This window comes from Symphalangus syndactylus, chromosome 19 (genome assembly GCF_028878055.3).
Source record: "Symphalangus syndactylus isolate Jambi chromosome 19, NHGRI_mSymSyn1-v2.1_pri, whole genome shotgun sequence".
NCBI classification, from domain to species: domain Eukaryota; kingdom Metazoa; phylum Chordata; class Mammalia; order Primates; family Hylobatidae; genus Symphalangus; species Symphalangus syndactylus.
This window is the reverse complement of record NC_072434.2, coordinates 23,271,133-23,287,195: the sequence shown is the minus strand read 5'-3', so window position 1 is coordinate 23,287,195 and position 16,063 is coordinate 23,271,133. Positions and strand designations below refer to the sequence as shown.

The 16,063-nt window shown below is 36.5% G+C and overlaps 1 pseudogene; it reads left to right on the top strand.

Annotated features, from left to right (window-relative positions):
* Window positions 1-401: 401 nt before the first annotated feature.
* Window positions 402-1,213, top strand: LOC129458229 (2-iminobutanoate/2-iminopropanoate deaminase-like; annotated as a pseudogene).
* Window positions 1,214-16,063: the final 14,850 nt, after the last annotated feature.

The following is a 16,063-nucleotide window of genomic DNA, read 5'->3' as shown; positions in this document are numbered from 1 at the left end:
AAATGAGGAAATTCGACTGGGAAGTAGAGAGACTTCATCCCTAAAGTCTATTGGGTAGTACATGATGTGAACTTTGACACTGACTGAACTATGTTAGAATTGTGGCTCTACTTCTTATTAGCCAGTAACCTCAGACAAATCTCTGAGTCTCCATTTCCTAATTTATAAGATGAAGATCATATTACAGTGTTGTTATAAGGATTAAATTTAAAAGCAGAGTTTATGACACCTATGATAGTAAACAAAACTATCTACCCTTTATTGAATGCTTATTGTATCTAGACTTTATGCTAAGTATTTTACAAATGTTATTTATTTAATCTTCCAATAACTCCATCAGGCAGGTTTTATTATTCCCAGTTTATAAGAAACAGATTTAGAGAATCTATGCAATCAGTCCAATGACACAGACAGTGAGACAGAGTGGAAAAGTGAATCCTGATCCACACATTGCTCATGATCCACATTGCTCACATGGCACTGGGTCAGTCCACCAGGTAATATGGAGTTTATGCTCTTTCACAAGACTGCAGAAACTGATACTGGGAACCAGCACCGCTGATATAAATCACAGGTCAAAACTGAGATTTGCCTGAGTTCAATACACTTCATAGTTCACATAAATATTTCAGTATAAATATGACTATCTCCTCTCTGTCCACTGTTGGAGGGTCTCTCATGTTTCTGCACATCTTGCAAGCAGAACCACTACAACCTTTTCAGAACAGTGAATAGGTCAGTCAGGTGAGAAGCAAGCAGGAATGGTACAGGGAGTTCTCCTGGAGGGGCCACAAGAGAGAAGGGCTAGCCAGGTCATCCTTAATCAGAAAGGCGATCAGCACCACGAAAGCCCCAGAGGCCATTGGGCCCTACAGTCAAGCTGTGTTAGTCAGGACAGACTTACATTTCAGGACAGATAAGCATGGACCCTTCAAGTGGACAGCTTGTGCCAAGAGGGCTTGTTTAGCAAAAGAAGCTAAGCAAGAACACGAGCAAAATTCTGAGAGCTGAAGGCTGTGACTTCACTAATGCAGTAAAAACAACTGTTTTGTTGGCTGACATAAATGACTTCCCTACTGTCAATGAAATCTACAAATAGTATTTCAAGAGTAGTTTTCCTGTAAGTGTTGCTTACCTGGTTGCTGCTTTGCCCAAAGGAGGCCGAGTTGAAATTGAGGAAGTAACTGATCAAGCACCTCTCACAACGGCATGACTATAGTGGCCCAGTGTTATTTAGTCTGAAATTTTTCACACCTTAATTTTTACAATTGATATAACATCTTAATTTTTACAACTGATGGAAATGTGAGTTTGACTAAAATATCTGAAGTTATTATGGAAATACCATAGAATATGGAGAGCTAAGCATGAGTTGAAGATTAGATGACTGATCCAGTTACTGATATAATAAATTATTATTATTTACACCCATATTACTGAATGTAGGAAAGAGATACTCATTATTCAAGAATGACTCAAATAAATAAAAGAAAAATAATAGGTAGGAAAGATGAGTTATTTTTTCTAAGAAATAAACAAGAACACACCTAATTCAAACTAATTTAATGATATGAAACATTTTGTTCTCATGTCAGATATGTGACTCTGCTTTTACTTGAGTAAAATTATTTAAATTGGAATGGTAGAGGCCAAGAAGAAAGTGGACCAAAATTGTAGATAGATAATACTTTTCTAATGGAAATAAAATAGACATGCAGATTAAAAAAAACAGTGAATAAATTTTGAAATTAGACACAGTGTCCCCCTCCAGGGCAAAGGACAGGTTTACCTATAAACAGGAAGAGAGAACGAGTGTCTCCCTAAAAGTAAAGGACATGCATAGTTACTGCCCATTATAAAACATTAGGGTTCCTTAAGCTTAAAATCACGGTCCTGTAACATAATTCACTGCAGGTGTAGGTGTTTACTGGCCTGCTTCACATTGCCCTGTGAGTACTGGGGTTCATGGAACCAGCACAAGGAAAATAATGGCTACTTGGCTACTGCATGGCTGTTAATAATAAACTATACTTTGTCGCTAATCCAGAGGTCATGAAATTGTAGCTGGCCAATTTGTTAGCTTGCAAGTATGGCAAAACCTCAGGCTCTTCACAGTTCGTGGCAACCTTCTCCCTACCTCAACACACACATTTGGAATATAAGCTCAGCTAAAACAGAGTCCTTGCCTATCTTTTTCACTGTTTTATCTACAGTATGTAAAACATTTTCTGTTCACAGTAGATACTCAATAAATGTTTGTTAAATGACTAGAAGAGAGTAAAGCATTCTTATTTATTCACTTAAAACTAAGCAATGATCAACTGTATCTGTAGACCTCTGTGTAAACAACTTATTAGACTGTTTTAACTGCTTGTATTTTATATTACTTCCAAACTCTATATCCTAATGATTATGTTTGATCACCTGTATAAAAATATATGTAAGAATGTGTAATTCTTGCCACATAACTCATTATTTAAAAACTTAAAAACACCCAAGAAGTAATCTCTTAGATATCACTATCTAAGTGATACCTAGATCTGCTCACAGGTCTAGGAAATACTGCTTTGTACTATTGTCACTCGCACCCTTGCAGTAACCCCTGAGCCACCACAACAAGGATTCAAGAAGCCCCAGTATCGCCACAGAACTCCCTGGCTCCCCTTCAGGGATTAACAACATTCTTCCCCTTTCCACTGGTCACCTTGATCAGACTTTTCCAGTTTTCATCCTGTTCTCCAGGAAGAACTTGGAATATAGGAGATACACAACATGGAATATGAAATATGGAAACCACTTGTCAAGAGTTTGATAAGTAGCAGAGATATGCTTCACTCTAAGCAGTGTTGGTAAATGAATCAGTGTTTGCAGATACTTCATACACATCACAGCATGTAGACAGCTTTACTAACTGTATCACAACAGGTAAGCATGAGCCTGTACAGGAAAGGAAGTGGGGCAAAAAGAGATGTGAAAAGAGGAAAGACAAAAGAAAATGAAGGAGTGAGAGCTTAAAGGGGGAACCTACAGTAGTACAGTAATAAGTCAAAGAGTTTAGTTTCTCATTTCTCAGAGGTACCCGTTTAAATTCAGTCTTCTCTAAATGCTTTTAAAATTGATAGGCACTTTTAAACATGAAAACAGCCAAAATGGGCCATTTTCTTACTGAGCTGCATGGGCCATTTCTCACCAGGCTCCTCCAGCTGCCTCCAACAATGTTCCCCATCAGCAAGTAGCTCCTGGGATTGGGTTACAGACAGGTCTGCAGCACCTGCCATAGCCTGCCATTTAAAACTACTGCAAAAGAATGTTTTCTTCTCTCTGGGCTTAGTCTGCAAGCCAAAGAAAAGCAAAAAATTCAACTTAAAAAATTTAATAGGTAGATATAGGTGAGTTTATTTTAATATTTCAACGATTTTCTCTTTTTTCCTATTTTGAACTAAAATTTATAGGCCAGGAATCTTTCTTAGAACTTTAGTCCTTTAACAATTTCCCCTCCAGATCTAGCACAGATTGTCTGATTGTCTCTTTTTTGTACTGAGTGCAAAACAACAACACAAACCAACAAGCAGCCACATGGTGACCAAATGGACCATGCTTCTCAGCATCATTTCAAGATGGCACAAGGTGGGGTGTAAGATAGAGAGCAATGTTGAAGGAACTGTGTTCTTTTCTCAAAGGTAAAACCAATGCATTTTGAAATAAAAGTTCAGAGTAGGTAGTATAGGTAACAGGCAGAGAAGAGCTCCTACCTTCTTAGACTGTTGCCTTCTTCTCACCATTCCTGCTAGGGTCCTTCCCAAGCATTGGTTGCTCTTTTGAAGAAAATTGCCTTTCTAATCCAGTCTTTAAAAATCAAAGATGTTCACCTTCTTGCCCAAGTAATTCATGCCTAATCGTAATGCCAAAGAGTCTCAATTCAGGCATTTTGTGTTCTTCTCTCACATAAGTGATATTGTCCTGCGTTGTATGTATTGGGTGAAGAAAAAAAGGCCCTCTACATGGAAGCAAGTTTGTCAGAAACTTGCTCAGAGCTGGTAATTGAGGATGAGGAGGCCTTCCTTTGGAGCCATGACCCTTTCCTCTCACTATGAGGATGCATTCAGTGTAAAATTGGTTCATCTGTGACCATATCCAAAAAGCGTAGTTATCAAACTAAATGATTTCCTTAAAAGTGATCCATGCATGAATTGACAGCACAGTGCTGCAGAAGCACTCCCAGATCGCACAACATTGAAGTAGCATATCCTACAGTGAAGAACTGGTTGGAGCTGGAAGGAGCCCGGGTTGTCATCTCAAGTCTATATCTGAAAAATGATGGACCTTAGGTAAGTCAGTCACTCAGGACCAAGCCTCTCCTTTAAAATGCTGACAATAATGGATGCTGACTTCTAGCTTACAGTGGTGTTTTATGTAAAACACAATGACCTTTTGAGAAAATAAGACTCTAGGAAAGAAAAGAGCTCTGTAAACTCAGGATTCAAATACCATTAACAAGTATTCATTGATGTTATTAAAAACAGATTAGATCAATAATGTATCTAGCACCATCCAGGATAATTTATGAAAAGTAGTATATGGAGTCCCTTTATCTCAAAACAAGTTGAAATTACTTAAAAGTGTCTTGATAGAGGTTTAAATTTTTAGGATAGGCTAGATTGCAATATGTTTGAAAGGATCCCTAAGGGCACAAATTCTAGATTCCCGGTAGAAACCATACTCTGACTTCTTCATCAAACAGGGAATTTCCAAACCTACAGGGGAATAGAAAGGAAGTCCAGTACAGACTTGATTGCTTTGTGCTCTTTACATGATATTCTTTAGTTGCCGCACTGATTTGTTTAAGACGTATTAGGCACAGTTCTGTGCCTTTTGGGGGTTTGAGGGAGGACTCTTTAAAGCAAATGTATCACCGCATTTGATCAATTCACGGCGAGAGTGGACCATACACATGATGGCTTTAGATATATTCTTAAATGAGATAGTACACTATAATGCAATCTGGTCTAGCGCAAGATTTGGCAATCTTTCAGAAGAGAGGAGTGATAAATTGCTGAGTACTGGCCTTGGGGGAAAGAAGGAGTTTAACTAGAGAAAGCAAGAGGCACAAAGAAGGTCCCTTTGCTAAGAAACACCTCACTGATTTGAGTTTCATTTGCATTAAACATTCTCCTTGTAAAATACAAATATTCCTTGAGGAGGAGTTACTTTGATCAGCTCAATTTCTGGCTTGATACGGATGAGTCGGAAACTGAGAGGAGTTTTGCTATGAGACTGGTGGAGTGATGGGAGGAAAGATCATTTGGAACATGAGTCACTTTAAAGGCAGCCAGATCTGATGGATGTAATGCTTAAGGGACTGTGAACAGCCCAGGGCAGCAATGAGAGGGGGCACCAGAAGAGGAAGGGGAGTCAAACCATGGGAGATGTACTTTATCAACCAGGCAATATTTTCTAGTACAACTGGCCGGGGGCATTGAACACTATTCCCCGTGATTCCTTGGTCTCCAATGTGGTAGGACACTGACTCTTATTCTGTTTGAAAGAACACAAAGTTAAGAGTTCAAAGACGTGGGCTTGACTTTCTCAGTGTGAGTAGTCCATTTGCCACATTTCTTTTGCCTGATTCATCCTGTATCTCTGCCAGGTAGAATGATTGAGACCTGCTCCTGCCACTCTTACCAGGGCATTTTGAGAATAAATGAGTAAATTTCTTTGTTAAGCAAATTTGATGCCTAAATCTGAGGAATGCTAAGATTTAAAATAATAAGTGAAAACCTCATGAGACTGATGTTCTTCTAGCCTCTTTGGGCTAATAAGAGTAGGCTGGTTACCTGCATATGTTTAAGAAATTAGAGTCTTGGTACTGTTAAAGCAAACTAAATATGGCCTAAGAAGGACTCTGTACTTCTACATTTGAGTCCTTGTGGACGAACCATAACCTAGCTTAATAGGCAGACAAAATTGAAAATTTAACGTAGTAGTATGCACCTGTAACAATAGCTGAGTGTTGGCCAATCCCAGCAGCCATACTTCAACCGCTTATACACTGCTGAGTGTTCAAACTGTGTTCAAATAAGGCAAAACCCGAGCTGCAACCAATTCAGCTGTTCTGTACCTCACTTCCAATTTCTGTATATCATTTCCCCTTTTTGTCTATAAATCTTCTTCCACCTAGTGGCTCGCTGGAGTCTCTGTGAATCTGCTGTGATTCTGGGGTGGCTGCCTAATGTGCAAATTGTTCATTGCTCAATTAAACTCCTTTACATTTAATTTGGCTGAAGTTTTTCTCTTATCAGTACCTACAAATAATATTCTTAGAAAAAAATAAAGTTGTCTTCTGCATAATAGAAAGCAAACATAATTTTTTTAGGAATCTAGAACCCTTTCTGGGAAGTCACAAAGAATGGGATCAGCAGAAGAGGACTGATACTTCATGCCAGGTAGACTCCTAAGATCGTATACATTATCTCCTGTAATCTTCACTGTAATCTAAAAGAAATGCTATTAGCATACCTATTTAATAGATTCGAAAACTGAGGCATAATGAATATCTGGCCCAGATACCACAGCCTGTAAATGCTGAAGCCAGAATTCAAATACAGATACTGTGACTTTTTCGTTAAAGGGCTAGATCAGAAATATTTTTAGCTTTGCAGGTCATACAGCCTGCAGATCATAGCCATTCAATTCTGCCATGGTAGTGAGAAAGTAGACAGACAATATGGCAATGAATGAGTGTGGCTATGTCAATAAAACTTTATTTACAAAAACAAGTAGGTGGCTACCTGGATTTGGCTCCTGGCCCTAATGTGTCAACCCCAGCTATTGACCATTATTATATGATACTGCCTCTTGCTATATATAATCTCAAGCTGAAATTATTTGGTTGCTTCTGTACGCTGGTTGTTATTTAGTACACACTGACCTCTTTGTTATTCTGTTAAGTAGCCCAAGATGATGATGTATTGAAAATGTATGGCTTCCTTTTGTGAAAGCTTAGGTTTTACCATCATCTGTTGGGGCATCTCATCATTCATCTCTTAGAAATAGAAGCACAGAGGCTATATTTCATACCTGCTCAGTCATCTAAGGCTCTTGACTAGCAAGAAAACACACTCTGTTGACTCAAAATCCTGCCCCACATAGAGCATCCAGCTTGGTTGTTAGGGTATTTGTTTCTAAAGATCAAGCAACAATGTAATACACTCTGATGATCCAGAACAGATGTGGGGATAAAGTCTAAGCTGAAAATATTCCTGAGGAACTTAAACTAGGATCAGAGGCATTTCCACCAGGCATGTGGCAAGTTAGAGTTTGGAAAATGTGCTCTGTCTTGTATGATTTCAGTGTCCCACTGAGCTCCCCACCTTTGACATAGTTGCAATGAGAGAAGGTTGGATTTACAAGTGGTATTGACCTCGTTGCCAAGGGAAGTAAAGTAGATTTGGTTCCACTCTCCACCCCTAAATGTGATGGCAGGGAAAGGGCCCCTGCAAAAAAAAAAAAAAAGAAGAAGAAGAAGAAGCTGACCCCAGTATGCTTGCTACAATTTGGTGCTTGTGTATTTGGATCTCTTTTCTTCTCTACCTCTACTTTGAAGATGATTGTATTCATTTTGTTTGGGTGCTATATTCCATGCCTAAATCCCAGAGAAGGCATTAATAAGAAAGTGTTCATACTGACAAACTGACAAAGATGTTGGCCAATTCACCAGTCCCTAAATCATATGAGCATCTAACTGTTATAGTTAGGTTTGTAGGTTCTCTTTTCTCTATTCATATTCTATTTCTCTCTCCCTCCCTCTGTCCCTCTTTCTCTCTTAGTCACTACCTAGTTACCTTGTTTCTATAGCTACTAATAGCAGAGCTACCCTCGAAACTGTAATGGAGTTTGCCTCTCCTATTCTTATTTTAAAGAAAATAGAAAATTGAGTACTTTAAAACTTAGTGAATTTCTGCTTTTTAATTGCTCTGCTTCTGATGGAAAATCCACTTTACCCTACCTGATTTTACATCACTGGAAATGGGACTGGCATCATATCTACATTTATATTATGGGACAGATAGAGCTATCTTTTTTGAACTGAATTCTGGAAAATAAACCATTGTTCTCATTTCCAAAAGGAAGTAGTAGATAATAAAACCTACATGTATTTGCACTTTTTTTTAATATTCTGAATTAAGAGAAAATGCGTTATTCACTTTAGCAATTCCAAATTTCAATTAAATTTCCCTTTTAAAAATAGTGCCACTGAATGTATTACAAGTAAAAGTGTCCCCATTTTTTGCCTGGAGGCAGAAAATGTTTAACAAATTTATGATAAAGCAATTTTTTTTTCTATCAATCAATCCCTAGAGGGCATTAACTGCTCTTAGGGAGTTTATTGCAGAAGATGACACAACCGACGTGCACAAAAAAACAGTAAGCATGCTGTGAAGTGGAGGAGGAAATGGAGCACTCTAACATCGCATCCCGGTCATACCAAGGTCCATTGACCCTGTATTCATTCCAGATAATTAATTTACCACACATTAAACCTCGATGTGAAGAAGGCTGTTGTGCATCAATTGTATCAGAATAAAAAGTGTTATTGATTTAGGATTTCTATTGTATCATGTGCTGACAGAAAAAACAACAACAATCAAGTTATATCTCATAGATGGAACAAACCTGTGCTGAAGGACGAAATTGCTAAATAAGTGCACTCTGGAACACACTTAGCTGAAGCGGCAGTGCCTGAAAGGGGTTCTGCAGGGTGAACTAGGAGGCATAATTAGAACCAACTCAAGTGTCTAATATTGATAGATAAGCACTCTAGAAATCAAATTTTGGGATGTGCTAATGATCCTCTTTACAGTAAAGGTCTAAAATAGCCCACTGCCCTCTGCCAAATCCAACCATTAATATTTATTAAATAAAATATGAGTGTACCATTAATTTTAAACAACTGACATGAATCGAAGCTTTCTCCTATTTGAAGCACAAAAATTATAAGGAAGAGGCCACACAAGATTGAAGTCATGATGTTTTATAGATACTGAAAGAACTGGTTATCGATTTTAAAAATCAAGTGGCCTCATTAACTAATATAACTTGCATATGGCGAGAAAGAAAAGAAAATGAACAAAAATATTCAAATCCCCAGTAACCAAGAGCAAGTCACTTAACTTCTCTGAAGGCACAACAGTCACATCTGTAAAACAGAAATAGTAACACCCACTCTACTTACTCATAGGGCTAATAAAATAAATGAGATAATGCATGAAAGTGATTGCAAATATTATTCAGTTCTATTCAAATATGTTATTGAAATTATTTTACTTCAATAAAATATTTTTTGCCATTACTTTCAGTGGCAAAAACCACAATTACTTTTGCATCAACCTAATATTTGAAAAAATGATTCTTAAAAAGAATGCAATGATAAGGAGGACCTTTTCCCCTTGGGTGACACATTCTAAACATGTTTTTTTATTTAACATATCACAAATCTTCTCCATTTTTCCTAGGTGATTTACAGTAACTTAATTTAGCCTGAAAGTACTTATTTGAGGTTTAAAAAAAGGTAGGACAAGACGGAGGTGCAAAAATCAGTGACACAGTATAAAATAATCTTTAGAAGGCATTAACTACTCTTAAAAATGTGAACACCCATAATTTCATGGGACAAAGCAACATGACCTGAATTTTTTCTCTAATTCAAGGCACTCTGTGTGTATTAATAGGACTTCCTCACATGTAATATCCGAAATATTTTTTCTTGTTTTATAGACCATCCAAATACCTTTTTCACATGTAGCATTTTCAAATCTACAGTAGAAAGTCGATTGATGGGATGGATCATCAATAGGTAGTTATACTGATCCCTCACAAGTTATTCCTATAATAAAAATAGAATTGCTATAAGCTTCATTGTTTAATATGATGCCCACTAGCCACATGTGGATATTTAAATGTAAATTAATTAAAATTATAAAACTGAAAATTCAGTTCCTCAGTTAGCCTAGCCATATTTCAAGTGCTCAATAGCCACACTAGGCACACAATAGCTGACTAGTGCCTTCTGCATTGGACAGTGCAAATATAGAATATGTCTATCCTCACAGAAAGTTCCAGTAGACTGCACTACTGCACTACTATAGAGGGTCTTTGAAATCAGAGACCCAGCTCATATCTCTGGGTATCAAACCTTTTTTTTTTTTTTTTGGCATAAGCTATCCTCACTCTTAACCAAGGAACACTGTGAAGTTCTGCTCTTCCAGCTCCTTAAAGCCTGAGTTTCTTGCAGGGTGTGAAACAGTTAAATTGTTTTGCTTTGTTTTTTACCACCAGTCTCAGCACCTAGTTGGAGGACCATGCTTATGAGGGTAGTAGAATATATGCAATGCAAAAAAATGTAGAAATAAAAGAGAAAAACTGAGTGAACAAAGGGTCTGCCTAGGTTTTCTGGGGTCCGCCTTCCAAATGGGATCCTAAAACTTAGGTGACTTTTCTTTTGGAAAGGTAAATACACTTCACTTAATGGGTAAATTGTTATGTCCACCATATTAACAGACTCAGTGGAATCACAGAGAAATTTTAAAACTTGCAGAAGAATAAGAATCAATATATGATCAAAGCAGCTGAGAAGACCTAAGCACCTACTAGCCCATAAGGCTGGAAAAAGTATACCTGTTGGCATAACCAGATGCACAATTTAAGAGGAAGCAGAAAAGAACTAGCATTTATTAAACACCTAGTATGTACTCATAGTAACCTTATGAAGTGGGTAGAATAAATACCATTTAACAGAATAGAAAACTGATGTTTGGAGCATAATTGTCCAAAAGTCACACAGCTATTAAGTGATGTATATATAATTTAGATTTACATGTATCCAGCTTCAGTGCTCTTGTTTTTTCCATTATACTTTAAAAACCTTCAAAGAGAATAATATTAGTAGTAAAGGCTGAGGCTCCTGCCTTCTGATCATGGATGGAATCAAAACTTAAGACTCCTCAGAGGGCAGTTGGCCAAGAACAAAATACAGCATAAGGTGAAAACTTAAAGACAATCAAACCTAGTATGCAGAAAGAGTTCACAAATATGTAGAGTGCTAAATGGCAGTATACTTCAGTAGCAAAGGATTTTACATAACAAAGGTTGTAGGGCTTGTAGAATAATATTCACATGCTATTCAAATACAGAAGGGAACTTTTATTGCAGCTAAATATGAGGATTAACACAGAGCCCAAGAAAATCTAATAAGGAAGAAAGGTGGAAGATAAGAAGCTGGAATGAATACCTGATTCCACATGCATATGGAAAGACAATGTAATCCCTAGTAAGTGGACACAGAAATGTATAAAACAAAAACAATAATTTATATGCCTAAAATATCTCTGAAATATGTAAATTAACCATGGCAGTTTGAGGATCTTCTCAAGTAATTTATATTTTCCAAATTGAAAATTCCTTTTCTGCTTCAAGCCATGATGGAGTAACTGGAACAGGAGTTGCCTTTCCACTGTAAAAAAAAAAAAATTAGAAAATTGGACAAAATACACAAAACAACTGTTTTCAGACACTGGACAGCAAAAAAACATAAGACTGTGTCCCTGAGAGAACAGAAACAAAAATGATAAGCCCTATGATTGCCCCAGATTTCTATCTAGGTATTCTTTTCGAATTGTAATGCAGAAAGGGGGAACTCGAGCAGATCATAGTGGTATTGCAGAGCTGAGGTGATAGAAAATAGAGTTTAGAAAGGCTGATGTGGCTGGAGTTTTAAGGGCACAGAACCAGACAGCAAAAGAATCAAGCTGAACTGTGATAATCTGCCAAAGCAAAATTTAACATTCTTTAAAAGAAGACACAAAATTAAGTACTAAATAAACAACATTTATTGTGTCCAACATTTAAAAAAATAACTAGAGATATAGTGATGCAAAAAGTTATAATCCATAACCAAGAAAGAGATTAGTCAATAACAGCAGACCCTCAAATAACAGAGATGATGAAATCAGCAGACAAGGACATGAAAGCAACTACTATAAATATGTCCTAGGATTTAAAAGAAAACATGCTCAAAACAACATGTTTAAAAGAATATAATTAAGAGAGAAATGGAAGATATGAGAGAACTAGATAAACCTTAAAGTGCTAAAAATTAAAATATCTAAATTGAAAAATTACATAAACTAAACAAGATTAAACACTGCAGAAGAAAAGATTAATGAATTTAAAGATATGGCAGTAAATTCTATCCAAACTATGTCACAGAAAAAAAAAAAAGACTAAAGAAATACTTAACTAAGCCTCAATAACCTGTGGAATAGTATTATATTAAGTGGTCTAATGTATTTAGGCATAACTCATTTTGTTGCATTTTTTGTGCTTTGCAAATATTATGTTTTTTACAAATTGAAGATCTGTGGCAACCCCTTGTCAAGTATGTCTATTGGGGTCATTTTTCCAACGGCATGTGCTCACATCTTGTCTCCATGTCACATTTTGATACATCTCACAATATTTCAGATGTTTTCGTTATTATTATATTTGTTATGATTTATGATTAGTGATTATTTTATGTTACTTTTCTAAGTGGTTTGTGCACCACAAACTGTACCTATATAAGACAGCAAATTTAAATGATAAATGTGTGTGTTCTGTTTCACAGACAAGCTATTTTCCATCTCTCTCTCTCTTTTTAGGCCTCCCTATTCCCAGAAACAAAACAATATTGAAACTAGGCCAATTGATATCCCTACAATGATGTCTAAATGTTCAGTTGAAAAGAAGAGCCCCACATCTCCCACTTTAAATCAAAAGCTAGAAATGATTACGCTTAGTGAGGAAGGCATGTTGAAAACCAGGATAGGCCAAAAGCTAAGCCTATTGTGCCACTTAGCCAAGTTGTGAATGCCAAGGGAAAGTTACTTGAAGGAAATTAAAAGTGCTACTCCAGTGAACACATGAATGGTAAGAAAGCAAAACAGCCTCATTGCTGAGATGGACAAAGTTTGAGTGGTCTGGATAGATGATCAATCCAGCCAAAAAAAAAAAAAAAAAAAATCCCATTAAGCCAAAACCTAATCCAGAGCAAGGACCTAACTCTCTTCAATTCTGTGAAGGCTGAGAGAGGTGAGGAAGCTGCAGAAGAAATGTTTGAAGCTAGCAGAGGTTGGTTCATAAAGTTTAAGGAAAGAAGGTGTCTCTATAACATAAAACAAGCAGCAAGTGCTGATGTAAAACTACAGCAAGTTATCCATAAGATCTAGCTAAGATAATTGATGAAGGTGGCCACACTAAACAACAGATTTTTAACATAAACAAAACAGCCTTCTCTTGAAGAAAGACATCATGTAGGACCTTCACAACTATAGAGGAGAAGTCAATGTTTGGCTTCAAAGCTTCAAAGGACAACCTGACTCTCTTGTTCAGGGCTAATGCAGCTGGTGACTGTAAAGTGAAGCCAGTGCTCATTTACCATTCTGAAAATCCCAGGGCTCTTAAGAACTATGCTAAATCTACTCTGCCTGTGCTCTATAAATGGAAGAACAAAATCTGAATGACAGCACGTCTGTTTACAGCTTGGTTTACTGAATATGTTAAGCCCACTGTTGAGACCTACTTCTCAGAAAAAAGAATTCTTTCAAAATATTACTGCTCATTAACCATGCACCTGGACATCCAAGAGCTTTGACGGAGATTAGTGTTGTTTTCATGCCTGCTAAGACAAAATCCATTCTGTAACCCATGAATCAAGGAGTAATTTCAACTATCAAATCTTATTATTTAGGAAATACATGTTGTAAGACTATAGTTGCCATAGATAGTGATTTCTCTGATGGATCTAGGCAAAGTTAATTGAAAACCTTCTGGAAAGAATTCGTCATTCTAGATGTCATTAAGAACATCTGTGATTCATAGGAGATCAAAAGATCAACATTCACAGGAGTTTGAAAGAAGTTGATTCCAATCCTCATGGATGACTTTGAGAAGTTCAAGACTTCAGTGGAGGAAGTCACTGCAAATGTGGTAGAAACAGCAAGAGAACTAGAAGTAGAGCCTGAAGATGAGACTGAATTGCTGCAATCTAATGATAAAATTTGAATGGATGAGGAATGGCTTCTTATGGTATCTTATGGAGCAAAGTGTCTTAGGGTTTCCTGTGAAGGAATCTACTCCTGGTGAAAAGGCTGTGAACATTGTTGAAATAACAACAAAGGATTTAGTAGATTCCATACACTTAGTTGATAAAGGAGCAGCAGGGTTTGAGAGGATTGACTCCAATAATGAAAGAAGTTCTACTATGAGTAAAATGTTATCAAGCAGCATTGCACGCTACAGAGAAATCTATGGTGAAAGGAGTCAACAATGTGGAAAACTTCATTTTTGTCTTATTTTTAAAAACTGCCACAGCCACCCCAACCTTCAGCAGCCACTACCCTGATCAGTCAGTTGCCATCAACATCGAAGCGAGACTCTCCACCAGCAAAAAGATTATGACTTTCTGAAGGTTTGGATAATTCTTAGCATATTTTAGCAATAAAGTATTTTTTCATTAAGATAAATACATCATTTTTTAGACATAATACTATTATACACTTAATAGACTATATTATAGTGTAAACATAACTTTTATATGCACTGGGAAACCAAAAATTTGTGTGATTTGCTTTATTGGAACATCAGCTTTATTGCAGTGGTCATGAATCAAACCCACAATATCTCCTGGGGTATGCCCGTATATAATTAGAAAAGGAAGGGAAGACAAAGAAAATGTATGATGGAATAATGGAAGAAATGTTTCCAAATTTGATGACTACTATAAATCCACAGGCTCAAAAATCTCAGTGAACCTCAAGCAGGGTAAACAAACAAACTAACACACCAAGGTATATCATAATCAAATTGCTGAAAGCCAGTGATAAGAGAATATCTTAAAAGCAGAGACAAAGACATATTACACATAAGAGAACAAAGATAAAAATAATCTCACTCTTCTCATTATAAATAATGCAAGCTAGAGGACAATGGAACAATATATTTACAGTAGTGGATTTTTTTTTCAGGAAGACAACCTAGAATTCAATATCCAGAAAAAAAATAACTTTCAAAAATAAAGGCTATGGGGAAAATCTTTATGACACTGGATTTGGCAATAATTTCACGGATCTGACACCGAAAATACAGGCAACAAAAGAAAACAATAGATACATTGGACTTCATCAAAATTAAGAACTTTTGTGCATAAATGAGTACTATCAAGAAAGAGAAAAAAACAACCTAATGAATAGGAAAAAATATTTGCAAATTATATGTTTCATGAGGGATTAATATTAATATATAAATAACATCTAAAACTCAACAACAAAAACCAAACAACAATAAAGAAGAACACAAAAAAAGAAACAATTTGGATGAGCAATACAAAGCAAAAAATTAGCTATAATCCTCTCATCTAAAGATTACTACAATTATATTTTTATGTAAAATCTTTTTCTGCACATTTATAGGTTTAATAACAATAATGGAAACATATTTTAATAGTGTATAATTTTTTATTAAACCATAAACATATTTTCCTATTATTAAAAAAAAAGCTAAATAATGATGTAGGCTGGGCACTGTAGCTCATGCTTACAATCCCAGCACTTTGGGAGGCTGAGGTGGGTGGATCACCTGAGGTCAGGAGTTTGAGACCAGCCTGGTCAACATGGTGAAATCCCATCTCTACTAAAAAATACAAAAATTAGCTGGGCATGATGGCGAGTGCCTGTAACCCCAGTTAGTCAGAAAGCTGAGGCAGGAGAATCTCTAGAACCTAGGAAGCGGAGGTTGCAGTGAGCCAAGATAGTGCCATTGCACTCCAGCCTGGGTGACAAGAGCAAAACTCCGTCTCAAAAATAAATAAATAAATAAATAAATAAATAAATATGTATTCAGATAGGCAATAGCTGAGAAAATTTTATATCAGCAGACCTGCATTGTCAGAAATGTTAAAGGAAGTTGTTCAGTTAGAAAGAAAATGCCACATGATGGAAACTTAGCTTTACACAAAGAAATACAGTGTCAA